General features: G+C 41.1%; 2 long non-coding RNA genes across 2 annotated transcripts; both read left to right on the forward strand.

Moving 5' to 3' along the window:
* LOC117521635 lies at positions 1-27,755 on the forward strand. The gene is made up of 3 exons (XR_004564005.1): positions 1-12; positions 9,660-9,663; positions 27,597-27,755. It is a non-coding gene; the product is annotated as an uncharacterized LOC117521635 (long non-coding RNA).
* On the forward strand, positions 11,266-27,022 carry LOC117521625. The gene is made up of 3 exons (XR_004563996.1): positions 11,266-11,321; positions 20,014-20,144; positions 26,963-27,022. It is a non-coding gene; the product is annotated as an uncharacterized LOC117521625 (long non-coding RNA).
* Positions 27,756-27,792: the final 37 nt, after the last annotated feature.

The raw sequence follows: 27,792 nt of genomic DNA on the forward strand, positions 1-27,792 counted from the left end.
AGCAAAGAAGAAGTGCTCACTATCACAGATTTAGACTGGTTTATGAACAATATTTGAGGGAAATGGTGATATTGTGTATGTGGAAAAAGTTTTAGATCTTTGAGTTCATCTCATACAAAATGGGAGCAAAACCAAAAGTGTTGCGTTTATATTTTTGTTGAGTATATATCCCTAGTTATCGTAGTTGGATGTAATGAGTGCACACAATCCCATACAAAACACAGAATTTAATGTCTATGTTGCGGATATGAACAATCGAAGCTCTTCAGCATCTCATCATATCATTTAGATCCTTCAGACGTTTGAGTAAATGCTTCTGGGGAGCATTAGCATGGCTAAAAACCTAGAGCTTGTGGGGGGCTTCGCATCTCAGATGTACTTTCTGGCAAATTGTAGCACGCGCAAACACACACATTAAATATGCCACCTGGTGGAAGGATATGGTGTCACATCTAAGAATACATTTTGAAAAACAAAAGAAACCCCTGAATATCATTGATTTTGAACAATATTTGCTGAGCCAGAGCTATCAATGATAAATTATTTCAAAGTGTTTTACATAAACAAAAAATGTATAATTTGACTTTTTAAACGTCCACCTGTAGACTAATTCCACGAATTATTAGCACATTAAACAAAAGCATTGCATCTTGAGACTGAAGAGCATCAGCTGGTACATTAGACTCAATAATTCCCAGAAGATACAAGGGTGCACCTCCAAGAACATTACAAGAAGCTTTAAAAACTGGCTGAACTGAGCTCTGGGTGAACTGGATAATCTCATCACCTGGCAGCTATGTTGGGTGTTCTCGGCTGTTCCACCTTTTCACGCTAACTTCGCCTTTTCTTCTTCTTCCGGTTTACTGTGGACCTCTGTGCTTCTGGAGCTGTTCAAAAACACATTTGAGGGTCACAGCGTGAAGTTTGATCTGTTCAGAGAAGAGTTTCCAGGGGGTTCAGCTAACTAGCTTTTGCCACGGAAGCTAACAGAAGAGAGTCCTTCTTCGTTGGATTTTAATGATGGTGACGAACTTATCGTTGAATTACTGCCACCTACTGGACCTATGGACAGAGATTCGCAGAGATGACAAAAAAGAAACAACAACAAAAAAACAACTATATTTTCTCCTTTAGTCCTGTAATTTAAAGATGTTGAACTGTTTGGTTCTTCAATGTGCTCTTCACACTGCTGTCATTGTCAGAGTGCAGCAAATCAATAAATGAATGTGACGTCACTCCTGTGAGCTGTTTTCCTGCCAGTCAAACAAACTGAAGGCTGTGTGTGAGTTTGTTCCTCCATTATGTTAAGACACGTTAGTCCGGTCTTTATGTGATGCAGCGTCAACAGGTTATGGAGCCAGGAAGGCGTTTGGAAGCTGATGGAACCGATTATGTTACGATGGAGATCCTTTCAAAAAGCTGTTAATGAGAGCATTACAGATGATATTATTCATGCAGGGACGGTTGTCACCACACTGAGGAAGGTCGAAGAGACTTTAAGTGATGGTTTATTGATTGTGATGATTGTGAGCCAGACACATTTACTTAATTCTTCATCCCCATTAACCAAAGTGATGAAATATTGTCCTTTACCGAGTTTTAAAGTTAAGGAGCTCTGAGAGCACAGAAGAGTGCAGGCTCAGGTGATGACAGCGTGATAAAGGTAAGAGGAAGACTCGGCTGTGATGTGAAGCTGACCTGTTACTAATGCAGCCAGAAGGGACATAAAGACAAAGGGTGTCCTGGTAGTGGTGAGTGCAAAGAACAGAGACTGTGCTGCAGTTTTTGGAAAAATTCCACACGCAAAGATGGGGAGAAGGTAGATGAAACACGCGGTGGATGAGGAAGACCACATGTTCACATTGAAGGTGGGCCAGTGGGTGAAGCTCCCATCAGTGGACTGACAGAACGAGGGTTCATGGTCAACACCGGAGCCACGTCGCAAAATTCAAGACTTCTGATTCAAGTTTCAAGCCACAAAAGCATATATTGGAGCTGGCTGATGGACAGAGGACCAGCAGCATTGTGTTGAAGAGGGGTGCAGCCAATGTTCACTTGATTGACAACAGAGGTCATGCGGTGGACACAATACTGATGATACTTCTAGAGGTGTTGTACATCCTATCATGTCACCCAAGACATCTTCTCCATCAAGGCAGCAGCCGGCCAAGGAGTGACCATCATCTTCAAGGAGGGACAGAATGAACTCATCCATAAGGATGGTCTGACATTTGACATTCAGGTGTCTGATTGACTTAACTATTTAAACACCATTCAGCCTACAGATGAAAGTGATGTTGATCAATGTCATGGATGTTACCATCTTCAAACATGGCACCAAATATTAGGTCACTAACTATGAGGACAAGTTAAAGTTGGAAAGTTTCACACAGGGTGAAAATTAAAGGTAAAACTGATGATCAGTTTTACCTTTAATTTTCACCCTGTGTGAAACAGGGGTCATTGGTCAGAAGCAGTCTGAACGGAACTGGAATAGAATGTTGCAAGATTTTCAATGTGAAAATGGTTCCAGCTTGGGACTCAGACGAGGGCGGTCGCATCTCCTCCACTCTCCCTTATGCTCTCTGCTTTAACCTTCAAGTCCCTACTTCACCAGACTGTGAATTCCTCAAATTATATTGGATACTGGATCTATTGGACTACTATTGGATTACCCATGGAATTGAGCAGCTTTTCTCTGAACGCTATTGACACCATCTTTTCTACAAGAAGGTCAGAACCGGGGGATCCTACCTGCCCAGATGGAACACATCCTGTGGGCTATGTTCTCGACTCCTGGGGGTCTTGGCGTATTGCATGCTTGGCGCCTTTCTCAGTTGAGGATGTCGAGGATTTACTTATATTTGGTCTTATGGTAGCAGGGCTGGTACTCTCTGGCTTATGTGCTGCCCTGATCTGTCGGAAAATTGGCAAGACGGCGGCATCAAGAACCACGGCCCCTCGCTTGTCCGTCATGATTAACGAGGTGGGCAAGGCATTGCATTCTCAGACTGCGATGACTCTTGAACTCAGACGCAAGTTGGATGACACCTTGGAGCAGATGTGTGCCTTGCAGATGAAGTTGAATATTTCAGAGGCCGGGGGGGATTCTTAATTCATAATTGGGGATATTCTTAATTCATAATTGGGATTTAGCTTGTTCAAGTGGAACTGTAAAAAGTGTTTTTCACTGCTCAAACCACAACATTACAGGCTTATCAAGCCTGAAGGACAAATTGCCCGACTGTTTTCCTCCAGAGGAATGTCTTCTGGCCTTGGTGATTATTTGGCTCCTTCTCATCTCAACCTACAAAGACAATAACTGTTTTTCAGAGGACTGAAGCATGCTCCACTCCCCCCCCCCCCCCCCCCCCCACACACACACACACTCTGGCTTCTGCTCACGTCACACCCTTTCCCTTCTGCGGGTGCGGCGTGGTTTTAGCTGCAGCTGGTCCCCGTTTCCCCCTCCCCCCCTCCCCACCACCAACCTAACGGCGGCGCAACTCAGGGTTGCTGCGCGACCTTTACCCACTTGCCTCAATTCGGATAACGGACTTCTTCAAATTTAGTGCACATAAACAATGTCAAATGTGTATGTGCAGTCTTTAATTCAGATGTGTGCCATTATTACGGTGAACAAGTAATAATTGTGAACTAATTGCTGTCTGAGGTAACTAGGGTGTAAATGTAATTTCTCCATTGTGAGATCAATAAAGTATATCTCATCTCATGAGGATAATCTTAAATGTGAAGTGTAAGTCCAGAGCAGGAACAGAGAACCAGATGAAAGAGTAAATGTCACACTTGTACATAGAAATTTGTTAGGACCTACAGAGCCAGCAGCAAAGGGTGGTTTCAGGTACACATTAGCACTCACTGATCACTATTCGGGAGCTACTTTTGTCTATTTTTTTGAAAGCTAAGTGTGACAGTTAAAGCTACAGAGTGTTCATTGCTGATGGAGCAGCATCTTATGGAAAAATCAAGTGCATCAGATCAGATAAAGGCACAGAGTTTACATCTCCAGAGTTTCAGTCACTGCTTTGTCAAAACTCCATTCGACATGAGAGCTCAGCTCCTTACTGTCCCCAACAAAATGGGACAGGCAAGAAGCCTGACCTTTTCAATGATGAGAACATTAGTGTTGTGCCCACAAACATAAGAAAAAGCTGGACTCAAAATGTGAAAAGGCTTATTTTTGTGTGTTATGACAAAAAAAAGCTCTGCATATCTTGTCTTCTTCCAGACGCATTTGTGAAAACTGAAAGCCACCTACCAAAAACTGACCTCATAACACCAACCACACAGGAGCCTAAAGCAGAGATGAGTGACACGGACACAACTACAGGGGAGGGTGAGAGTCATCACAATCCACGCTATCCAAGAAAGGAGGGGAGGAAGGAGGAAACTGATTCTCTGGAGAAAAATGACAACTTCACTCTGACCACACTGCCAGAGGGTACAAGCAGTGGGGGGCTGATGGGTTGACACAGTCAAAGAAAATCCAGATGAGACAAACACATACAAAGCCATGCAGGTATCTGGCCAAAGGTTATAGTCAAGTTGCTGGGATTACTGAGACCATGTCACCAACTGCTATATGATGTCTGTACGCTGTCTAGTGCAGCTTACAGCACAACATGATTTAGACTTGCATCAAATGGATGTTAAATCCACATATCTGCACGCACCCATTGACTGTGAGGTGTATATGAAACAGCCTGAAGGATTTGAAATCCAGTCAGAGACAGCTAAATAAAAACTAGCAAACTAGTAAACTTAATACGTAAATCATTGTTCGGTCAGAAGCAGTCTGAACAGAATTAGAATTGGCGGCTACATCCGCGGCTAGCAGCGGCTACATTCAGGCCCGCGGTATCGGCAGAGGTGGTTCATCGAGGCCCGCGGCATCGGCAGAGGCGGTTCATCCAGGCCCGCGGCATCGGCGGAGGTGGTTTATCCAGGCCCGCGGCATCAGTGGAGGCGGTTCATCCAGGCCCGCTGCATCGGCGGAGGCGGTTCATCCAGGCCCGCGGCATCAGTGGAGGCGGTTCATCCAGGCCCGCGGCATTGGCAGGCCCGCGGCATCGGCGGAGGCGGTTCATCCAGGCCCGCGGCATCGGCGGAGGCGGTTCATCCAGGCCCGCGGCATCGGCAGGCCCGCGGCATCGGCGGAGGCGGTTCATCCAGGCCCGCGGCATCGGCGGAGGCGGTTCATCCAGGCCCGCGGCATAGGAGGAGGCGGTTCATCCAGGCCCGCGGCATCAGTGGAGGCGGTTCATCCAGGCCCGCGGCATTGGCAGAGGTGGTTCATTCAGGCCCGTGGCATCAGTGGAGGTGGTTCATCCAGGCCCGCGGCATCGGTGGGGGTGATATATCCAGGTCCGCGGCATCGGCTACATCCGAGGCTGGCGGCGGCGGCATCTGAGGCTGGAGGCGATTACATCTGAGGTTGCCTACGGCTACATTCGTGGCTAGCGGTAGCTACGACCGTGGCTGGAGCGGCTGTGAACGAGGTTAGCAACGGGGAGGGTTGGTGTGCGGCGACCGGACCTGTGGTGGTGGAGTCTACGGGTGAGAATTGTTTTTGTAATCAATAGTGGCCATACTGAGCCACGATAGTCGGCATGGCACCACCCAGGAAAACAGATAAACTCAAGGAAGATATAGAGGAGAAAAAGACCTCATTAAACCGTATATCAAAAGACATGTCTAATTTAGACAAGCTGATGGTGGAGATTAAAGAACTCCAAAATCCGGTTAAAGAGAAGGACAAGATCATTAAGAAACTTGAGCAACGTGTAGATGAACTTGAACAATTCACTAGAAAAGATGATGTTATAATATCTGGACTAGAAACAAAACATAGGACATATGCAAGGGTGGTGGATTCTGGTGGAGCTAGTGGGGAGGATGCACCACCTGAAGAACGACAATCATTGGAACAAGAAGTTACAAACTTTTTATATCAAAAAGGTGTTGTCATCCATCAAGACACGATATCAGACTGTTATACTATTCCAACTAAAGATAGAAAAAATAAACTAACATTGTTATACGATTTACAAGCAGAAAATATAAAAATGAGTTATTAAGACAGGCAAAGAATTTGAAAGGAACGAGTGTCTATATAAATGAGCATCTAACGAAAAAAATGCAGATATTGCTAGGGGAGCAAGACTACTAAGAAAACAGAAACACATTGTTGCTACATGGGTCTGGAATTGTAGGGTGTGGATTAGAGTAAAAGAAGGAACAAATGGTATACAAATCAAAACATGGAGGACCTTACGAAATACAGACCTGAATAGACAATCAAATATGACGTCTGTTGATAACTGGACCAACAAAAAATCAGATCAAACATGGAAACAGATGATAAAATATATGACATAGACACTAATATTGATGAAAGTATATTTGACTTAAAAACGATTGGTTGTGAGTATTATACGGTAGAACAGCTGAATAGTGAAAAAATTGCAGAAGATACCCTGTCACTCATACATATAAACAGCTGAAGCTTGTATTGTAAAATGTCACAAATAAAAGATTATTTAAATCAGTTTAAAAATAGATTTAGTATTGTTGCAATCACTGAATCTTGGCTTAAAGATGATCTCATGGATGAAGTTCAAATGGAGGGATATGAGCTGTATTTTGTAAACAGAAGATATAAAAAAGGCGGTGGTATTGCTCTGTATGTAAAAACAGATCTGATGTGTACAATTGTTGAAGAAATGACAATTATGAATGATGTCATAGAAATTGTAACAGTGGAACTTGTACATGAAACATCTAAGAATATTCTAATCAGTTGTGTATACAGAGCACCAGATTCTTGTGTTGTGAAATTTACAGATAAAATAGAATTATTCCATCAAATTAAAAACAAAACGCTTTTTATGTGTGGGGACTTTAACATTAACATAGAAAGCTCCAGTTGCCAAAGATTAAGTGATTTTGTGAACTCAGTGTATACTTTGGGGTTATTCCCCTTGATAACAAAACCAACCAGAATTACATCGCAAAGTGCAACGGTAATCGACATTATATTTACAAACAGAACAGATGAAATTATCAAGAATGGGATCTTCATGACAGATATTAGCGATCATTTACCAATTTTTTCAATATTTAAATATAAAAATAGGTACAACAAAAAACTGTTATAAACTTTAAAAGAGATAAGTCAGTAAAATTGTAAATTAATAGAAATTAGTAAGAAAAGAGTAAATAAACCATGGCTGACAAAGGGAATAAAAAATGCTTGTGCAAAGAAAAACTATTTATACAGGTGCTTTTTAAAATTGCAAACAAAGGAATCAGAACATAAATACAAAAAAATATAAAAATAAACTGTTATCAATAATTAGGAAACAAAAAAAGATTATTACAGTGAACAATTAAATAAGAGTAAAGATAATATGAGGGTAACATGGGGATTTATAAAAAGTGTGATTGATAGTGATGGAGTGAAAGCAACTATTCCAAATTACTTTGTTAAGGAAAATAAAGAGATATATGACATAAAAGAAGTTGCAAATGGGTTTAATGATTATTTTTCAAATGCAGGATCAAGTCTGGTGGGAAATAAACCAACAATAGAAGATAAATTACATACACTGGTAAATACGGTCAATAGTATTTTCCTGGACAATGTGGAAAAAGATGAAATAAGAAATATTGTAAAAAAAACTGTGTAAGCAAAAGATCAACTGACCATGAAGATTTAGACATGATGACTGTAAAAAGTATAACAGAAACTATTATTGAACCATTTACTTATATTTGTAATCTGTCTCTGTCAACTGGGATTTTTCCAGATGAAATGAAAATTACTAAAGTAGTCCCATTATATAAAAATGGAGACAAGCATAATTTTTCTAATTACAGGCCAGTATCATTGCTTCCACAGTTTTCTAAAATTATGGAAAAAGTGTTTGTGACAAGATTGGATAAATTTATTGAGAAACATCATATTTTAAATAATGCTCAGTATGGATTTAGAACAAAACATTCGACAGCTATGGCAATTATGGAACTAATAGAGAAAATATCAACAACAATAGATAATAAGGATTATTTTGTAAGTATTTTTATTGACCTGAAAAAGGCTTTTGATGTTATAGACCACTCAAGATTGCTTCACAAGTTACAACAATATGGAATAAGAGGTGTTGCACATCAGTGGGTAAAAAGCTACTTAGAAAATAGAAAACAGTTTGTTCAGATAAATAATACCAAATCAGAATTGTGTAACATTATTTATGGAGTACCACAAGGATCGGTACTTGGACCCAAACTGTTTATTTTGTATATCAATGATTTTGTGAATGTATCCAATGTGCTTGGCAGCATTTTATTTGCTGATGATACAACACTGTTTTACTCTGGATCAGATATACAGGAAGTAGCACAAGTGATAAATACACAGTTGGAAAAAGTTAAACATTGGTTTGATATAAACAGATTGTCACTAAATATTAATAAGACAAATTTTATATTGTTTAATGATAGAGCGAAAAAAAATAATGTGTCATTACAAATAGATGGAATGGATATACAAAGGGTAAAAGAAACGAAATTTTTAGGAGTCATGATTGATGAAGATCTTACATGGAAGTCACACATAAATTACATAAAAGGAAAAATAGCAAAAGCCTTTGTTTTGCATAAAGTAAAATATTCATTAAATAGTTATGGTTTATTAACATTGTACAATTCATTGATTGTCCCATATTTAACTTATTGTGTAGAAATCTGGGGATCAACATATACAACCTATATACAACCTTTATTTATTTTGCAGAAAAGAGCTTTAAAAGTGATTAACAGTGGTTTTAGAGATCCATCTAATCCATTGTTTATTAAGTATAGGGTACTTAAATTTCATGATTTAGTCGATTTGAAAATATTACAAACAATGTCCCAAGTTAATAAAAATACTTTACCAACAAACATTCAAAATATGTTTGAAAAAAGAGTAAGTAGTTATAAATTGGAAGGAATAGAAGTCTTTAAAAAACCAAGATTTAGAACCAAAGTAAGGGAAAGGAGTATTGCAGTAAATGGTGTAAAATTATGGAACAATCTTAATAAAGAAATTAAAGAATTAAGGTTGCTTAAATTATTTAAAAGATGTATTAAGTAAGTATGAAACTATGAAATAAGTCAGTGGGCTGCAAGAAAGTAAAAAAAAAGGTAATCTGTTAATGTTTGGAGTGTCTTAAGTTTAAAATGTAACCTGTCAGAGATGTAATCTATTAATTAATGGTCATAATTATGAAATGGGTCAGTGCTATGTGACAAGTTAAAGAAATGCAATCTGTTAAATAATGTTGACTATGATGCTGGATATTGAAAGATTGTATTGTTAAAAGGGGCAGAAATCATAAGACTTGTTCTTTCTGCTCCTTTTCATTCTGGTGTTGTGGTGCTTTATTTTTGCTTTTCTGTTTTTCTTTTAAATGAATGAAATAAATATTAAAGAAAGAAAGAAAGGAATAGAATGTTGCAGGATTTTTAATGTGAAAATGGTTTAATTTAAAATCCAGTTGATCACTGTGTTTACAGTAAACAAACTGAAGGTCAGAGGGTAATATTGATCATTTGGGTCGATGATCTTATCATTGCAGCGAGTGACAAACAGTCAGAAATGTGAAAGAGATGTTAGGAGCCAAGTTAAAATGAAAGATCTTAGTAAACTTAAACACTTCTAGACACTGATTTCACACAAAGAGAAGGTGAAAATAAAATGATTCAGACAAGATGTTACAAAGATCTTTGATATGACCAACTGCAAAACAAGGTCAACCCCGTGTGAAAACAAACTGAAATTTGACAGTGAAGAGGAAACTACTGATCCAAAGAGACACCATTAAGTTGTTGGCAGCTTGTTTATGTCCTCACAAGTACAAGACCAGGGACCCGTTCCATAAAACAGGATTACCAAATAAACCAGGTTTATTTGGTAAATAAAATAATAAATAAACCTGTTCCATGAAACAGGATTACCAAATAAACCAGTTTTATTTGGTAATCCTGTTTTATGGAACGGGACCCTGATCTGAGTTGGGTTGAAAGTTCTCACATTTATCTGAACCAAAAGAAAAACGTGTGCGGTATGTAAAGGGAACTGTAAACCAGGAATTGTTACAAAAGAAGTGATGTAAATCTCAAACTTGTAGCATATAGTGAAGCTCACTGGGCAGCAGATCATGACAGGTGGACTACAACTGCTCTTTTGTCCTTTCATTTAATCTGAGACAGGACCTGTCATATCCTGGAAGTCAAAGAAACAACCTACAGTTGCTGTATGTCATCAGAGATGCCAACATATTGATATCAATCAAGTATCAATTTATTCGATCTGCACTGCAGTCAGTGAAGGGAACATATTGAATATTGTCCAACAGTAGTCACACAGTAAAATCACCAGTGTTAAACTAATACTGACAGTGTTAAATTAACACTGCCAGTAAACAAAGTTCTACTCTGGCCAGAGTGGGACTATATGTTCACTCTCAGTGTTAATTTAACACTGGTGATTTTACTGTGCATGATGGCACACTAAGTCTGCAACTAAAGTCAGGATTGCTAAATTTCTGTGTTTTGTGCTTGGTGTAAAGGGTTAAACGTGGAAAACAATCTCAGAAGAACATGGTCAGTGCTGGAGCAAGTGAGGGTGTTGAACTGATGGGTTCTTCAATGTGCTCTTCACACTGCTGTCATTGACAGAGTGCAGCAGATAATCAATAAATGACTGTGACTTTGCTCCTGTGAGCAGTTTTCCTGCCACTCAAACAAATTGAAGTCTGTGTGTGAGTTTTCTCCTCCATTATGTTAAGACACGGTATTCTAGTGATGCAACGTCGATGTCCATACCTCCCATTCCAGTAGGCAGCGGTAATGTCACAAGTTGGTTTGCCAACCATCATAAGAAGACAACGAAGAAGAAGTGTTTCCTGTTGTCTTTCGAGGCTAAAGCTAGCTAGCTGGAGACACTGGAAACTCTTCTGGGTACAGATCAAACTTCATTGTGTGATTCTGGAATATGTTTTTTGAAGACCCGCAGAAGCACAAAGGTCGACAGTAAACCGGAACAGGAAGAAAAGGCGAAGTTGGCGCGAAAAGGTGGAACAGCTAAGAAGGTTGCTGAAACAGCGGCTAACTGCTGCTAATGCCAAGATATTTGAGTTGGTAGAAATAAACACATCGCAGAGCAGCAATAAGAACGAGTGGATTTAAAGAAGAGAAGAAACTTGCCAACGTGCTGGATGCTGTTTTCAAGCCTGAACTTCGCTGATCCAGAGCAGGTTTGTCCACTAAACTTTATTTCAGACCAACTCCAGTACATCGAAATGATAGCTGTTGGTTTGTGTCGGAGTTATTATAGAGTGAACACCAAATATCAGGAAAAATAAATAAGACAAACTGTGCTTTATGATGATAAATGAAGGACACTTCAGCTTGGTGATGTGCTGATGATTCCCTCATCAAAATGGAACTATGCACACAGTTCATAAAATCTGAACCTCATGTATCAGCATCATGACTCCAAACTGCTGAAATCAGATCACAAGTTGACATTAAGGATTTAAATTATAATGATGCAAACTTCTCAATATAAAAAGCATCATTACCTCTGCCAACAAAGTTGGGTGGAGGTAATGTTTTTGCCTTTTTTTTTTTTGTGAACAGGCTGGAATCCAGAATTTTTCATATACTGTTATAAAATATTTACTGAAGATTCACCTCACAGAACGACCGCAGTGTGTGAGGGCTAGGGACTGTGTCTTTGACATGGTCAGCTGCAGCACGGGGGCCCCACAAGGAACAGTCTTGGCTCTGTTTCTCTTCACCCTCTACACCAGGGGTGGGCAATTAATTTTTACAAGGGGCCACATAGGGAACCTGAATTATGTCCAAGGGCCACACCATCAATAACTCGGCTGTCTCCCATTACAAATTTTACAAAAAAATTACCTATTTAACAGCTTTTATAGGTCATTTTTATTATTGTAATAATATGTAAATATTTAAATATACCTAAATAAACCTCTAATGATTTGCAACACACAAGCTTGACATTTTTAATATATGTAATAATAATCACAGACCTCATGAGGGCCAGACAGAGACATGCAAAGGGCCGCATGTGGCCCCCGGGCCGCAGTTTGCCCAGGTCTGCTCTACACTGTAGACTTCATGTACAACTCTGTCACCTGTCAACTGCAGTAGTTCTGCAGTTTATTTATTCCACATCGCACCACTGATGTGGAATAAATAAAAAAAAATACAATATATACCACCCATGGGATTCATACCTGCACTTTACTGATTGCCAGTTCGAAACTTTACCACTGAGCTACCGTCACTGGCCTGTAAACAGTGCAGGGAAAATGCCTGAAATCAACAAAGAGATGGACGTACACTCAACAAAAATATAAATGCAACACTTTTGGTTTTGCTCCCATTTTGTATGAGATGAACTCAAAGATCTAAAACTTTTTCCATATACACAATATCACCATTTCTCTCAAATATTGTTCACAAACCAGTCTAAATCTGTGATAGTGAGCACTTCTCCTTTGCTGAGATAATCCATCCCACCTCACAGGTGTGCCATATCAAGATGCTGATTAGACACCATGATTAGTGCACAGGTGTGCCTTAGACTGCCCACAATAAAAGGCCACTCTGAAAGGTGCAGTTTTATCGCACAGCACAATGTCACAGATGTCGCAAGATTTGAGGGAGCGTGCAATTGGCATGCTGACAGCAGGAATGTCAACCAGAGCTGTTGCTCGTGTATTGAATGTTCATGTCTCTACCATAAGCCGTCTCCAAAGGCGTTTCAGAGAATTTGGCAGTACACCCAACCAGCCTCACAACCGCAGACCACGTGTAACCACACCAGCCCAGCCACATCCAGCATGTTCACCTCCAAAATCGTCTGAGACCAGCCACTCGGACAGCTGCTGAAACAATCGGTTTGCATAACCAAAGAATTTCTGCACAAACTGTCAGAAACCGTCTCAGGGAAGCTCATCTGCATGCTCGTCGTCCTCATCGGGGTCTCGACCTGACTCCAGTTCGTCGTCGTAACCGACTTGAGTGGGCAAATGCTCACATTCGCTGGCGTTTGGCACGTTGGAGAGGTGTTCTCTTCACGGATGATGCAAAGGAGATATGTTGCACTGCATGAGGCAAATGGTGGTCACACCAGATACTGACTGGTATCCCCCCCCATTAAAACAAAACTGCACCTTTCAGAGTGGCCTTTTATTGTGGGCAGTCTAAGGCACACCTGTGCACTAATCATGGTGTCTAATCAGCATCTTGGTAAAGCACACCTGTGAGGTGGGATGGATTATCTCAGCAAAGGAGAAGTGCTCACTATCACAGATTTCGACTGGTTTGTGAACAATATTTGAGGGAAATGGTGATATTGTGTATGTGGAAAAAGTTTTAGATCTTTGAGTTCATCTCATACAAAATGGGAGCAAAACCAAAAGTGTTGCGTTTATATTTTTGTTGAGTATATTTAAAAAAAACCAAAAACATACACCATAAATAAAACAGCATTTTATATTGAATCCCTCTTATCAAGTGGGCAATAAAAATATGATCCGTCTGTTCCTCTGTAGATGACCCATGGTCACAGACATACAGTCATGAAATGACATGAATGAGAAGCAGTTCGCTCTGATCATGTCCACATCTGCTGGTGCGTGTCCAGCCAGCCTGTGTGCGTGTCCTGCCCGACACCTGTGTCTTGTGGACGGCACGCCAGAAGTGACACTGCGTCATATGGAACAGAGCTCACATGGGTGACACAAAAGTCAGATTGCCCGGTGCGTGCTCTGATCTGACATTTCAGCCTTGGGGGTAGCCTGTCAGTGGACTGCAGTGAGGGAGTGTGCACACACTTGTTGCAGCCCACAGCACGATACACTTGTATACAAATGTTTGGGCACCCCTGATAATTTTCATGATTTTCCTGTTGTTTGGATCAGAGATTTCAGTTAAATATATCATATAGCAGATGAACACACTGATACTTGAGAAGTGAAATGAAGTTTCTAGTATTTACAGAAAGTGTGTGATAATTATTTAAACAAAATTAGGCAGGTGCATAAATTTGTGGACCCTTGTCATTTTATATATTTGAATACATTTAGCACTAATTATTGTAACACAAAATTGCTTTGGTAAGCTCATTGACCCTTGACCTCCTTACACAGGTGAATCCAATCATGAGAAAGGGTATTTAAGGTGGCCATTTGCAAATGTTTCCCCTCTTTGCATCTCTTCTAATGAGTGGCAACATGGGAGACTCTAAACACCTCTCAAATTATATAGACTATACAGTGCACTTTGCACAAAGAGATGTTGTATGATGCTGTAATGCAGAAGAAGCCTTTTTCTGCGTACACGCCACAAACAGAGTTGCTTTAGGTATGCTAAAACACATTTGGACAAGCCAGCTTCATTATGGAATAAGGTGCTGTGGACTGATGAAACTAAAATTGAGTTATTTGGACATAACAAGGGGCGGGCGGTATGCATGGCTGAAAAAGAACACAGCATTCCAAGAAAAATGCTTGCTACCTACAGTAAAATTTGGAGGCGGTTCCATCATGCTGTGGGGCTGTGTGGCCAGTGCAGGTACTGGGAATCTTGTTAAACTTGATGGTCCCATGGATTCCAGTCAGTATCAGCAGATTCTTGAGAACAATGTTCATGAATCAGTGACAAAGTTGAAGCTGCGCCGGGGTTGGATCTTTCAACAAGACAATGACCCTAACCACTGCTCAAAATCTACTAAGGCAGTATTATTGAAAATCTGTGGTGTGATTTTTAAGCGGGATCTCCATGCTCAGAAATCAACAAACCTGAGATGTTTTGTAAAGAAGAATGGTCCAAAATACCTTCAAGCAGAATCCAGACTCTCATTGGAAGCTATAGGTGTACGAGGCATTCGAGGCAGGGACGATTTTACACGTTTTGCGCACGATTCCTGCTTCATGCGTACTTCGACCAAACTTCGCACTATGTGTGAAGGAGCCCTAACTAATACCTGGAAGGTGCTTTCCACATGACCAGTGAAAGGGCAATATTGACACTCCCCAGCTGGGAAGTGGCGGGAGTGTTGGTCAGGCCGAAAGACATGACCAAGTACTAAAGGGACCGAGAAGTGTTGCATGCCATTTTCCACTCATCCCTCTCCCTGACATGTAGCAGATAGTAGGTGTTTCTGAGATCCAGTTTGGTAAAAATAGAGGACCCATGCAGGGAACAGAACGGGGGAGCAGGTACTGGTTGCAGACCGTAATAGTGTTCAGACCCTGGAAATCGATGCAGGGACGCAGCGTGCCATCCTTCTTCCCTACAAAGAAGAAACCTACCCCTAGAGGAGATAACGAGGGACGGATCAACCCAGCAGATTAGGAGTCCCGGATATAGGTCTCCATTGATTCCCTCTCCGGGCATGAGAGATTATAAAGACGACTGGTGGGATACTTATAACCCGGAAGTAAATTGATGGTGCAATCGTTGGGCCGGTGAGGAGGAAGGACCTGAGCATAATCTTTGCTGAACACATCAGTGATTTCATGATACTTGGGGGGTGGGACTAACGACTAATCAGGGGGTGTACTGTCCAACTCCTTATCTGTCATGCCAGGTGGAACAGAAGATCAAAGGCACCCACTATGGCAGGTCTTGCTCCACTGGGTGATTGGCCAAGTCAGCCAGTCAATCTGGGAGTTAGGTTTGACAACCCAAGGGTGCCCTAAAACCAACGGGGACATGGAAGAGAACACAAAAAAACTGAATCACCTCACTATGATTACCCGACACCACTAATGTGACCAACTCAGTTTGATGAGTGATGGCCGGTAAGGGTGTGCCATCTAAAGCATGCACAGACAAAGGTGAAGGAAGTGTTTGGATAGGAATACAAACCTCCTTTATTATTCCACAATCTAGGAAATTCCCCTCAGCCCCGGTGTCCATGAGCGCGGGGAGAGCTAAGGAATGATTATTAAACAGCAGAGTACCCAGGATTTGGGTGCATCCAGAATTGCCACTGTGAATGTGCTCTGGCTCAACCGTAGCCTGGGGTCTACAGCTGAGTGTTGAATTTTGGCTGAACGGGGCAGGTGCTTTGCACATGACCAGTGGAAGGGCAATATTGACACTCCTCAGCATCCTGTCTCCGCTGGCTTTCTTGTGGGAACAATTTGGCCATGACAAGCTGCATGGGTTCGTCAGCAGGAGGAGCTGGAGGACTGAGGAGAAAATTACCCATGGAGCTCAGGAAAGGAAGACCTGGTCCGTGTCACAGAGGGATCCGAGTGGGAGTGATTCGGTCAGCCCTCTGACCTTTCTTCCGCCGACGCTCCCTTAACCGGTTGTCAATACCAGTGATGAAAGATTTCTGGAAATGACAGGAAATATGAGTTTTTACTCATGTTTGGAACATTTCCGGGTTAATTTTGAGATTCCATTCAGTTCCACGCCCAAACAGGTGGTGGAGGTAATGCTCTGTGTTGGTTTACAAGCCGCCAATGAGCTCCAAAGAAGAAGGGTTATTTTTGTTTTGGCTTTGGGGAGTTTATCAAGTCATATTTTTGGGGACAAATATATTTGGGTGGTTCTCCTAACTGTTTACTTTGTTGTGAGCTGCATTTTTTCCAATAATCATGCATTAAGTGGAGCTAACAGGTGAAGCTAAAAATGCTAACGCCATTAGTATTCAGATGAGAGTTTAACTCTGTCTGTGAGTCATACCCACAAGATTAATGAGTTTCTTGTGTTAAAAAAAAGAAAAAAAAAGCTTGTCTTGCTGATGGCCACAAGTTTGAGGAAAGAAGAACCGGGGCTGTGAATCCTCTGGAATGACATGAACTGAGTGCCATAAACATATGTTAGTTCATATTACAAGGGCAATTTCCCAATGAGGGAGGTATATATTTTTTTATTATTATTATTTTCACTGTTTTCAGCCACAGCATGCTTGCCACCTACTGCTGACACTCCCATGCTCCGATTGGTTTGTGCTGACACTGCACACTCAACCCATGCATTAGTCTCACTCATCTACTAGACTTAAAAATGTACACATTACTTTTCATGCTATTTTATTTGTCTAAAAACAAATGCACAAGGTTGCTTACAATATTAATCAAGAAATTATCTCAACAACAACAACAGATAAGTTATCATTTTAATTTACTGATGAACATCAAAGATTTCTAAAGAATATTTTTTTAAATTAAAACTATTTGTTACAAGTTTTCTAATGTAAGAACAGTTTAAGTTCAAAAAGTACAGTAGTCAGAAATTAATCTTGATGTAAACACACATTTGTAATGATTTTAAGGTGGCCAAAAATTTGAAAACATTATCTATAGCGCCAAAGCTTCTGCCAAAACTACGAAAACTCGGAAGTGAGTGAAGGTTGAACAAGTTAATGCATTAATTGGCCATGAATACTCCTATTGTTCCATTTGACTGGATACTGAGAATTATTATTTTTGAGTTATTTGAATGGTCACTTTTTGGGGGGGGGGATTTCACATTTTTTGGATTCAAGACCGGTAGCACAATATAAGTTGGGTGAAAAGACTTGGGTGGAAAAACTGACCTGACCCAACAAAAAATTAAAATTTTTGGTTTGTTAATAGACCTGAAAATGCACTAGAATGCATCTGAGACTTCAGATTATTCTCGGGGAGAACTCCCAGACCCCCGTGAGGGGCTTCAGGCCTTCGGCCCTTGCCAAAATTTTCAGGTTCTTTTTCCATGGTCCACTTTCATCACTGCAATATGGATGGTAAGTGAAATTAATTCGTCCAGAGTCTCTGGTTCATCCCGTGCCACCAGCTCATCTGTTAACACCTCAGATAACCTGCTTTCCAATGAGTTATCTGAGGTTGGAATGCAGTGCCGCGCCATTCCAATCAGCCTCCATGCCCAGGATGCCGAAGTTGATGGCCACAGACAAGAGCCACTGGGAGACGTAATTCCCGGGAGAAAATGGAAAACGAATCGATAATGGGAGAGTCCGTACTCCAGAGGGCGGTAGCCCATTTGAGGGCCTCCCCCCAGAGCTGGTTAATAATGTAATATATTTTGCTCGAGTCCATGGTATACTGAAAGGGATGCTGAGAAGAAACCAGGGAGCACTGCATTACGAAAGATGAACACGTATTTACATCTCTTGAGTAGGGTTCAGGGTTACAAATAAATGCTTCAGAACTAAACGGAGGACAGGAAACTGAGGACTAGATTAACTGAACGGGAGGGGCTACTAGAGCAGGGAGACGCCGAAACTGACTGATCGAGTTTTGGAATGTGGACATGCAAGTGTGTTGGAAACTGTTGGGTGAGTTCCTCTACTTGTGCTGTCAGGGCCTTGAGCTGCTGCTGTTGCTGCCTAGGAAAGTGCCCTGGATACTGAGAGCCTGCTGGATTTGGCCATCACCTGTGGAGTCCATGACGTTGGCCAGAAACTCCTGTTAGGGATAAAATCCACCTGAGAGATGAACTCCAAATGTGGAGGCTGAACAAACAAGAAAAAACAGGATTTATTGTACAATTGATATGTGCAACAATCAAAACCAAAGGTGCTGGAGGTCTGAGGAAATGCAGACTCAGGCCAGAACTATAGGAACCAGGTGCCGCAATCCGCAGGACCAAGGATCCTTCCGACCAGAAGAGTGGAGTGAGTCTCAGGAACCAGAACCAGGAAGCTGTGTTTTGATGATGGGAGTACCGGTGCCAGGTGGCCACCTGTGGAGCCATGGACAGCGTGGAGTTGCTTAGGGATGGAGGACAGAGAGGTGAGTGAGCGTGCAGCCGCACGCAACACACAGTAACAGGTTGCTGAGCGGTACAAGGCCAGAAATGCTAAAAATAGAAATATGTAAGGTAAAATTTTGTGGAATTGGAAACTAGTGTTGGCTGAAGTGTGCACTCTGAGCGCCATGCTCCAGTTTATCAAACTTTGTTCACTTTGTTGTAGAAACACTGACCATCAAAATGCAGCACTCTGATAACCAGGCTTCTTCAAGCTTCAGTCAAATTGGGCACCGCAGTCTCATTTGAACCCCTGTTTGATTTGACCACTTCTGGGGACAGCCTGCACAAACACAACATCACTTCTAATGGGAAAAAATGGTGTACTGTTTAGTTTTTGGCTGCAGTCACTGAAGCTGTTGCAAAAACTGCAGATTTTTTTTCTGGTTCCTAGTGGTTTTTCTGGCTCCCAGGAATACTAGGCAAATGCGAGAGGTTGTGTTAGTGAGATTTAATGGGAATAATGACACTGGGGCTGTCCCTGGAAGTACGTCATATGCGCTATCATTTAACCCCTTTATGGTCCACCCTCAAACAAGACTACGGTTCCCTATTATGTATCGTAATAAAGATCAACATTCACCAATATGGGAGAAAAAAATTTGAGACTTTTCTGCCATATGACTCAGCCTGAACCAAGGCTTTGAGGCAACTAAACATATAAAAGATATCTAAATGAAAGCTAAACTAAATTTTGTGTTAAAATTAAAGTTATAAATTTGTTGCCTTAATATTTGGCAAATGTCCCATTGTAAATTAAATTGTCCCATTACTTTACTTTGGGGACGATATCTCAATGTCTTCTTTTCTGTTCCTGATTGCTAACTGTCTAAGTTCAGAACAGTTAATCTTATTTTAATACCATCTTAGTTAAACTTAAACATCTTATGAACATCTCTTTCTCTTTCTCTCTAATCAGCTGGTTGCAGCAGGTACTTAAGGAAAACGTGCACGTCGGGTGATCTCTGTGATCAGAGTTGGTGACTCCTGCTTTAGGCCATCTGTCCCAGCACAGGGACATATCAGTGTTGTCTCACACTTGTGATTGGGCAGCAGAGCAGGAGCAGATGAATAAATTGGCCTGTTTTTAGTCTTTCCTCCACTTGGTCGTTGACTCGCTTTCTTTTGTGTGTTTTAAAGTCTTTCTACAAACATGTCTGAAGTCCAGAAACTGGGGGACATGTTGAAACTGCAGCTAACATCTGCTGACGAAGGAATGATCGCAGACCAGGAAGAAGAAATGTGTCATTTAAAAGAAGAGAACAAAAGAGGTAAAGGGCTGGATCCTGTTTTTAATCCTCCAAATCTCTTCTACAGAACTGGTTTGTTCACTCAGCTTTGTTTGTGTTACTGATACATTATAACATGTTGTTGTAACGGCCAAATATTTTACTCATCGGGTATTCCTCCAGTGATTCTGTGAATATTTACAACAGGATGAGGAGGATTTTGATGGAAGATGCGTGTAAAATTTCTCATATTCCTTAAAATCTCTGGATAATTTCTTACTGAAGGAAAGTGACGTCACCACCCTCAATGTTTTGACTCCCTTTACCCAAAATCAGCAGGGACATTGAATTTAGAAATGAACAAAGGTAACTGAAGGTTCTGATTCTGGTGGCAGTGATTTACGTATTCTGGCACATAGAGGTTTGGTTTATTTTGATCCAACACTTGGCACTAAAAGGTCAACATCAGTAACCTGTTGTACACAGGTAAGAGCAACTCTGGTTATGAGCAGATGAAGAATAATTATCTTTGCTCCCAGAATTTATTCATCACTGCAATATTAATTCAAGTCAACATGATTTCAATGGAGAAAATCCATTATTTTTCTACAGCTTCCATCAACAACCCAAACTACGGAACTTTTCCTTGGTAACTTGGTAGCATTAATAGCTGGCTTTGCTATCAGGCATGCCATGTTGACCCGAATAATATAAATGTGGAAGTGTGCGGAAATGTGGGTGTGCAAAAGAGAGAGGAGAAAGAGAGGTCCCAGAAACAGAACTACAAGTATCTTTGGTTTTGTGATAGCTGTCCGTTTATCCTGTAACAAAAGCTGACTCAATTCATTGAAACTCGAGCAGTTCTTTGTTGAAGTCCCATTTATGGGCCTGTCACAACTTGAGAATTTAATGAGCGTATGCCGACGTATGAAAAATTTGGTAAATATGCTGGTGTACTTTAAATAAGATATGGGTAAATTTTGTATAAACTTAAGAGCACAATGAAGCAGACTGGTATACGTCATAATACGGCAAGGTCATCGAAATATTTTGTGCATGCACAAAGTTTTCAACATATGCAGGCATATGGCTCATAGCATTCCACATGCACATGCTATAAGTTGTAGGTAAGTTTTGCAGTCGTTGACATATTCACACTTGTAAGTTACTCATAAGTCAAAATGCGTTGATAATGTTGAGTGTACCCAAAGCTTATTTCTAACCTATAAGTAACAGGCTTTGAACCCATATGCAACTTATATTGAACTTATCTCCACCGTATATTGACATATGTAGATGTGTTTGATGTGTTCTGGATGACCGCAGAACTTTCTCAATGTGTTTATTATAACTTACAATAAATAACTTGTATATATACTCTTATATACCGTATACTGGCGTACTGGCAGCGTTTAGGGGAATTGGCATGTGAAAATAGGGTTCACAGGAGGAACCCATCAGTACTCTCAATTTTCCATGGTGAGCAGATGTTCATGTGATCCAAGAGATAAGAGGATCTGGCAAGGCTGAGACGAGATACCTACTAGCTGCCGTCCAACATCAGCATGACCTCATTGATTCGATACTACAAGCTGCGTGCCAATAGAGCCAGGAGAAGAAGAGATGAAAGGAGGAGAAGGAACTGGGTGAGCAGCCTTATGACATGTGATTGTTGGTAATACGCTGCTGCACGCTATGGATAAGTTAGAGTATCATTGGGCATAAGTTGTGATCACCGGCAACACGCTAAGCATTCGTTGGTATAAGTTATTGAAACGTTCTTGATAAATTTCTAATGCATTATTTATACGTCCAGCTCGTTATGAGTATGCTATGTATGCGCCCGAAATGGAAAAACATTGACAGTTCAGCGTATGCCAGTGTTTTAGTGAAATTTTGATACATTGGCATACGCTGGCTAAATTGTCAAGGTGTGACAGGGCCTTTAAAGAGTCAGGTGATCCTGAGATCTGGATTTCAATGTCCAGGTCTGGTTTGGGACGACTGTTTGAGACGTGTAAAATATCACGCAGGTGGGAGTCACCGAGTCTTGACTACAATTGGTTCTTCTTGAAGTTTATGACTGAAAATGTCTGTTCACACAAATACGAGGTCTGTTAGAAAACTAACCGACCTTTTTATTTTTTGCAAAAACTATATGGATTTGAATCGTGCGCTTGCATCAGCCAAGCTTGAACCTTCGTGCGCATGCGTGAGTTTTTTCACGCCTGTCGGTTGTGTCAGTCGCCTGTGAGCACGCCTTGTGGGAGGAGTGGTCCAACCTCCTCGGCGGATTTTCATTGTCAGGAATTTGGCTGATCGACTGCCGCTTTACCGCATCAAACTTTTTTCAGAAACTGTGAGAGACAGCCAGTTGGAAACCATTCGGAAAATTCAGATGGCTTTCGGTGAAGATCTTATGGGGATCACACAGATTAAGGAGTGTTACAGCGCACAATGGCGGGGGGGCTCCGAGCGGCGATCGACAGGCTTAAACGACCAGATCATTTCCAAAGTGAAGGCTGTGTTGATCCGGGACGTCGTCTGACTACTACAGAAATGGCAGAAGATGTGGACATAGCACTTTTTCGGCACATTCCACTGTTACAGGAGTTTTTGTCATGGAAAGAGAAGCGGAGGAATTTGCCACGGAGCCGCTAATGGCGCGGGACAAAAGCACCTCCGTGTTGGTCTCACAGGACATGTTCTAACATGCCCAGCTCTTGCACCATTTGGAAGATTCAGACGGCTTTCGGTGGCTTTTCAGTCGTGTGACTATCCGAGAAATTGTGGACGAGCTGGACATGCCACAACATGTCCTGTGAGGCTTCATCACGGCGTTGCTTTTTTGTTGTGCGCCTCCGTCCCGACGCGCGAATTCCTCCGTACGTATTTTCATGACAAAAAACTCCTGTAACAGTGGAATGTGCCGTTCATTTCCAAAGTGAACGCTTTGTTGATCCGGGACGTCGTCTGACTACCAGAGAAATGGTAGAAGAGTTGGACATCAGCACTTTTTTGGCAGTATTTAACCCCACCTGTGTTCTTGTTGCTTGGGGGTCCGTTTTATGTTGATGGCTTTCTGTCCTCCATATCCTGAGATCACTACTGTGTGTGTTCAGGCACTTTGGTTTTTGTACTTTGGTTTAGGAATTCACCGTTGGTGAGGAAGAGAAATCCCTCAGTGTATTTTGTTTCTCTGTTGGACTGATTCCTTTTAAAGTAAGCTACTCCTCAGTTTAATTCTGTTTTCTTTCTGTTGGACCCTTTTGGTGAAGGAAGAGACTCCTCAGTTTAATTCTTTCTTTCTGTTGGAACTAAGTCTTTCATGAAGAAAGATGCTCCCCAGTTTGGTCTTAATGTTGAGACTCACTGGGCGTGAAGAGGCACTCCTCAGCTCCCTGTCTTCATGTGGAAATCCAGCTATTTAGAAGACCTCCCTTGGTTGCCCTTCACCTTGAGAAGGGAGATTGAACTCACCTTAGTTGTCCCCGTTCTTCCTGCCTCTCCATTGACAGTGTATGTGTTCACCTTCCCTCAATAAACTGTTATCATTGGTTATACACCTTCATTGTCTGGACTGACTTGTTTTTGGGGTTCACTTAATCTGTTTGGTCACCTGTGAGACAAAATAAATGATGTGCCGTTGCGTTGTCGACGTGGGAAATTGTCTCGTCTTTTTCTATCATCACAATTTCCACAGAACACTGTTATCTGGATGAGTATTCATTTAGCTACTTTATTTTTAATTTAAATTAACAAAGAAACTGAATCCTCTGCAATAACTCTCACTGAGGTTGTTACAGTTGCAGCCAAAGATACACTTTTTACTTAGAAAAAAAAATCACTTTCTAAGATTATATCTTGTTCAGATATACCTGAGAAGACGGATTTTTTTTTTTTTTTGAAGCAACAGTTATGTGTCAAGAATCTACCAGAATGCACAAAAATACACCATTTAAAATAAGTAAATAAATAAAAAATTCAGGTAAGCATGCCCCCAGACCCGCCAGAGGACCTTGCACCTTTGGCATGCATCTGTCCAACACCAAAAAAGTTTCAGTCAAAAAATTTTTTTCTCACCAGCACTTATGCCTTCTGGGAGGTTCTCCTCTCTCCACAAAGGAATCCTGGAGCTCTGACAGAGTGACCATGCAGGTTCTTGGTCACCTCTCTGACTAAGGCCCTTCTTCCCCAATCGCTCAGTTTAGATGTGCAGCCAGCTCTAGGAAGAGTCCGGGTGGATCCAAACTTCTTGAATTTACAGATGATGAAGGCCACTGTGCTCATTGGGGACCTTCTGTCATGGTCTGTCTTTGTCTGCCTCCCAGTCCTGTCTGTTTTTAATTTTGAGTGTAGTTTGTGAGTTTTTCCCCCAGATGGCACACTCAGAGCTGAGGAACACCTGCTGCTCATCACCGCCACACACCTGACGTACATGAGCGGCTCATCAGCGGCGGGCTACTTAAACCCAGGCTTTCAGCTTATTGATGGCCGGATTCTTGGTTTTCTATGCCATGAAGCCTGGTCATGAAGCCAGGTCCATGACTGGTTTCATTCTCCTGCAATAAACTAACAATGACAGAGTCATCTGCATATTTTAAGGTTGTCATCCTCATACATGCTCTGACATATATTTGTGTACAAGATAAAAAGCAAGTGGGACAAAATGCACCCTTGTGGTGAACCATTCAACAACACCGCTTGGTTAGATAAGACACTATTAAATCTGACCCGCTGCATCCGCTCAGTTAAAAAGTCAAGAATCCAGCCAGCAAGAATATTACTTAAATGAAATTGATCTAAAAGCCTAAGGATTAAAATATGTGGCTGGATTGTATTAAAAACAGAAGAGAAATCAATAAATAAATGTCTAGCATGACATCCATTGCCCTCCAAATGTTTAAAAATTAGAGTGAATGTGGCATTCTGCACTCCTCCTGTGAGCCCTGTAAGCAAACTACAGAGAATCCAGTACATGCTCAGTCTTTCTCAGGATCTCTGACCGCACAAATTTTTCAAAAACCTTCATGAGAGTCAACGTTAAAGCCACTGGTCAAAAATCATTGAGGGATATAGGGCGGCTAGATTTTGGAACAGGAACAACCACGGCATTTTTCCAGACACTAGGGACATGTAACAATAAAGACTAATTAAAGATTTAATGAAACACTGATCTCAGCCCCTTGGCACAGTGTTTAAGGACATATCCACATACAGTAGTGTTCAGAATAATAGTAGTGCTGTGTGACTAAAAAGATTAATCCAGGTTTTGAGTATATTTCTTATTGTTACATGGGAAACAAGGTACCAATAGATTCAGTAGATTCTCAATTATCCAACAAGACCAAGCATTCATGATATGCACACTCTTAAGGCTATGAAATTGGGCTATTAGTAAAAAAAAGTAGAAAAGGGGGTGTTCACAATAATAGTAGTGTGGCATTCAGTCAGTGAGTTTGTCAATTTTGTGGAACAAACAGGTGTGAATCAGGTGAAGAGGACATGCCCTTGAATTGGGTGTTTCAACACCCATTTCACCCAAATTGGTGTTTTCAAGACAGTGACTCCAAGCACACTAGTAAACCAGCAAAATCTTGGTTCCAAACCAACAAAATTAATGCCTTGCAGATGTGAAGAAATCATGAAAAACTGTGGTTATACAACTAAATACTAGTTTAGTGATTCACAGGATTGCTAAAAAGCAGTTTGGACATAATAGTTTTGAGTTTGTAGCGCCAACAGCAGATGCTACTATTATTGTGAACACCCCCTTTTCTACTTTTTTTTTTTTTTACTAATAACCCAATTTCATGGCCTTAAGAGTGTGCATATCATGAATGCTTGGTCTTGTTGGATTTGTGAGAATCTACTGAATCTACTGGTGCCTTGTTTCCCATGTAACAATAAAAAAATATACTCAAAACCTGGATTAATCTTTTTAGTCACATAGCACTACTACTATTCTGAACACTACTGTATATTGTCTGGTCCACAACTCTTATTGGTCTTAAAACACCTAAATTCTCTCTCAACTTCATTTTGATTGATGTTACAGTGCTTATGGTCTAGAAGGGGAGAATGTGTCAAAGTACTAAAAGAAAGAAAGGAATTCAAATAGCTAATCATGGCAGGAGGGATGAAGGTTACATTAACTGGAGAACAAAAAGAAGTAAATGAGAGAATCAGCTTGGTTATTACTTGAAATTGTTGACGTTCTAATAAGCCGTCTATGTGTGGTCCACATAACTTGCAAGTGGTAAGATGGCTGCCATTTTGCTTCAACGGTTTGTACAGAGTGTATGGGCCAATGATCTATCCAGTGTTATATACAGATCAGTGGGTTGCTGCAAGACACTGTTCTTAAGCTAAAAGTAGCATGTGTACATTGCATACTTTTAGAGCTATCAAGTTTTTAAAAGAAGAATTTTGCGGCATGTCTGTGTCACGGAGCAACACCAGACAGAGGGAAGACGTCGAGAAAGGTGCTTTGAAAAAGTTTGATAAGGAATCAAAATCTGTGGAATTGGCGCTGGTTTGAATTTAGTCGTCTTCATGAACACATCCAAAAGATAAAAGAAACGGGAAAAGGGAACTACATTTTATCCCATCAGTATACGTAAGAATTTTTCTCCCTGGAAAATAAACATTGTGCTGTTCAAACCTGATTTCAGACAAGATGATTTATTATTTTTTATTGTGACTTTCTTTCATTGGAAAAAAGACTCCCTGCTAATTTTCCTCAGATTTCACAATTTTCATTTCACAGCCCTGAATAACTTACTGCCGTTGGGTCAAATGCACCACTCTACTGCTTTATTTTAATGAGTGTTATATGAACATTTATTGTTTCTTTACAGACATGCAGCCGTTGTTGGTGATTAAAGAAGAATTTCTTCCTGAACACCAGGAATGGAATCTGAGTGTTGACCAGGAGGACATTGAAGAAGAAGAGAAGCTGTGGATAAGTCAGCAGGGAGAGCAGCTTCAGCAGCTGGAGGAGGCAGATCTGACCAAGTTTGGTTTCACTCCCGTCCTTGTGAAGAGTGAAAATGATGATGAAAAACCAGAGTCATCGCGGCTTCATCAAAGCCGAAGTGATGAGAGTACAGAGGCTGAGCCTGCAGCCAGCAGTTCATCTGTACATAGAACACTGACAGCAGAAGCTGATGGAGAGGACGATGGAGAACCACAACCAGCCAACAACTCAGGTCCAAACACTCATTTACAACCAGATACCAGTGGCAGGAGTTCAGACAGTTCTGGAACTGAGACTGATGACAGCGACGACTGGAAACAGATCAGAAAATTTAAATCAAGTTTAAACTGTAGAAAAAATATCGATATTGTTAGTTCAAGCAATTGCAACATTGCTGAGAATCAATTTAAATTCTCTAAATGTGGAAAAGCATCTGGTCACATGAACAACTCAGAGCAACAAAAAGGGAGGCAAGCAAGCGGAAACCCATTTAGCTGTTTTGATCAGGGTACAAGACAGAAACAGGACACTCTCCACAAACACATTAGAATACATAGAGAACAAAAACAACTTGTCTGTTCTGAATGTGGTAAAAGATTCGGACCAAAGAGCAAGTTGAACACACACATGATAATTCATACAGGTCAAAAACAATTTGGCTGTTCTGAATGTGGTCAAAGATTTGGACTAAAGGGCAACCTGACCAGACAC

Source organism: Thalassophryne amazonica, chromosome 12 (genome assembly GCF_902500255.1).
Source record: "Thalassophryne amazonica chromosome 12, fThaAma1.1, whole genome shotgun sequence".
NCBI lineage: Eukaryota > Metazoa > Chordata > Actinopteri > Batrachoidiformes > Batrachoididae > Thalassophryne > Thalassophryne amazonica.